Genomic DNA, 3132 nt, shown 5'->3' with positions numbered 1-3132 from the left:
GGGAGGTAGGTGTTGTGCTAGGCAGCACTACTACACAATTTAGTAGAGTGTCTTCCTTCCCCACCAGAATTAGCCCAGGAAACAGACAAGTAAACATATAAGTCTATCTATGTGGTCATTTAAACAACTGACTATAAGAGCACAGGTTTTTACCAGATTCAACTTTACCAGGCCAGGCCCTACAAGAAGTACATCTCCTTGAAATTTTATGTAGACATTTACATTCCCAAAAACAGATATCTATTACAGTCAACAAGGGAACATCGAGTATGATTTCTAAGGTTAAACTACTTAAACAACTCAGGAAACAAAGGAGGCAATATTAACTCAGCTCTTGCTGGATATACAATATACCATGACTTTACACTGTGATTTCAAATAATTATACCAACACTTCTACCAGGCAAGTGTTTAGGTGCTATCTTTTACAGATACAAAAACTGAAGCTCAAAAATATGTACAACATTACCTGGCCAGCATTTGGCCAAAACAGGATCCTCTCATTCAATCAGTAGATACTGTGTTCATTCTGAAGGACACTCCATGCAGAAAGAAGCAAGATAATGGATTGGGACTGTGCTATAAATGAATGAATAAAGGTAATCAGGAGGAAAGGTGTATGCCGAGATGGAATAGTCAAGGATCTATCTAGTTGCAAAGAACAGTTCTTCTCACAAGCCCTTATGCCCCTGCAGTTTATGTGGCAACCAATTCTGGTTCCATATAATCCCACCATTTACTCCAAGTCTAGCAAACATAGGCAAAGATCACGATTGCTGTGGACTGTCAAGTTATTTTCCCAAGATACTGAAGAAGTCATATAATGCTTCTCGCCTTTGGCAAAATACAAAAGAAAACTTTGCCTGTATTGACGTATACCCAAAGAGAGAGATCGCAAGGAAGTTCATGACTAATGCATGTTCACCAACTGTGGATAAATTATTTAGGTTACTGTAATCTACAGGTGCAAGTTCATGCAGAAGCACCCCCTCGCAATGTGACTGAGGAACGTTAAACCTCGCTCTCCTCTTACTCTCCTTTCCTCTTCATCCCAGATTGAGATGCTCCTCATCAGTGTCCTCCAACACCTGAAATCCCCACCTGTATTAATCAGCTTTTCATCACTATGACAAAACACCTGAGTCAATTACCTTAAAGAGAAAGGGTTTATTTGGGCTCAGAGTCCCAAATGTTCCATCCCAAGACCAAATGGCCGCATCTTCTTGGGTCTTGGTAAGGGTACCAAAATGGTGGTAGCAACATGTGGCAGAGCAAACTGCTCACATCATGGTCCCCCTCAGGGCACCCTCAGTGTTCAAAGGACCTCTCACTCTCACAAGGAGCCGCTTCAGCGAAGTTTCACCACCTCCCCACGGCACCCCTCCAGGAGCCAAGTCTGTAACACATGACCCTTTGGAGAAAGCTCAGTCTAAAGGTACAATGGCACCGCCCTACCAACCCAGTACCTTGCAGTGGGAACACAAAACATGCCAGAAGATCTAGTTTGAAGTCTGAGCTTTCACTGTTTGTCTTATGACCTTGAAGAAACCACTTCATGCCTAGGATTCTAATTTCCCCTAGTGCAAACTGGGGGAAGCGCCCTGTTATGAAAAGGATATGTGAATTAGAGTGGAGAGAGAATGCCAGAAACTGCAAAAACATATGAATAAATGTAATTATTGTGGATTCTTTTTTAAATGACTGTTTTTCAATTGCTTGAGAAACAATAGCAAGGTTGAGCTGGGTGTGGATGGTGCGCACCTATAATCCCAGCACTCAGGAGGTTGAGGCAGGAGGATCACTGTGAGTTCCAGACCAGTCTGAGCTACATAGTGAGTTCCAGGTCAGTCTCAATACATAGTGAGACCCTGTCTCAAACACCCCCCCAAAAATGAAAGAAAGAAACAATACCAAGGTTATTATGGTATTTTACAGAGTATTATGATCTTGTGAGGCTTTTGATCAGAAAAGAGATAAAATAACTTAAGGTGTTGATACAAGTTTTTAGTTAAGAATATATGCTAAAAGATGAAAGAGCAATCACTAAATAGAAATGTGACAAATTACAACTTTTCTCTTATTAAAGTAAAACTATAACATTTTTAGGTGAAACAGAAAATTACCTTCACGACCCTAGGTAAGCCAAGATTTCCTAGTCAGGACCCAAAAAGCATTAAGTATTAAGAAAAGATGAATTAGTCTTGATCAAAATTAAGCATTTCTCCTCATCAAAAGACACATGAAAAAAATAAAAAGGCCAGCCAAAGCCTGAGAAAAATACTGAAGACACATAGTTAACAAAAAACTCCAGAATACACCAGAATGCATTCAAATGAGTATAGAAAGATAAACAATCCAACACAAAAATGGAGGACAAGCCCATGTATTGCATGACCCAGCAGTTCCACTTCTAGTTAAATAAACTTTAAAATACATATCACAGAAAGACATGTATATAGCAGCCTTGTTTATGAAAACCAAAAACCCAAACATCCATCTGAAAGTGAATAAACTATAATCAATGCATACAGTGGAATACTGTTCAGCCATAAAAGTGAATGAATTACTGACACACATTACAACAATGGTGAATAGGTCTTATGAACATTATATTAAATGAATGGAGAGTAAATACTATATGATTCCACTTACAAAAAGTTTGAAAACAGGAAACGCAGTGCACAATGATAAAGATCCAAAAGTGGTTGTCAAAAAGGGAACTTTCTATAGTAATTCAAGTGTTTTATATTTTGTGTTGTGCTGATATATAGCTGAACAACTATCAAACCTAAGAAATTAAACATTTAAATCTAGGCATTTTATTGTGCATAAATTATAACCTCTATTTTTTTCAATGCACAAAAGTAGTCTAACTGTGTTCTGTTCTTATTAAAGCAGAGAAGAGAAAAACTCCCACAATAGTGATTAAAAACTGTCAGGTACATAGGGCTAAACAAAACAAAAAAAGTGCAAGACTTTCACAAGGAAAATCATAAAACTTATTGAGAGAAAACCTAAGTAAACAAAATTTTGGAACTGTAAAGATAATAATCCACCTTTAAATAAATGTATAAACTCAGTGCAATTTAAATGAAATTTTAACCTTAGTTCATCAGTAGAGATTTATGAATC

Source organism: Fukomys damarensis, unplaced genomic scaffold (genome assembly GCF_012274545.1).
Source record: "Fukomys damarensis isolate Sample0158 unplaced genomic scaffold, DMR_v1.0_HiC HiC_scaffold_2, whole genome shotgun sequence".
Lineage (NCBI taxonomy): Eukaryota > Metazoa > Chordata > Mammalia > Rodentia > Bathyergidae > Fukomys > Fukomys damarensis.
This window is presented reverse-complemented; position numbering follows the sequence as displayed.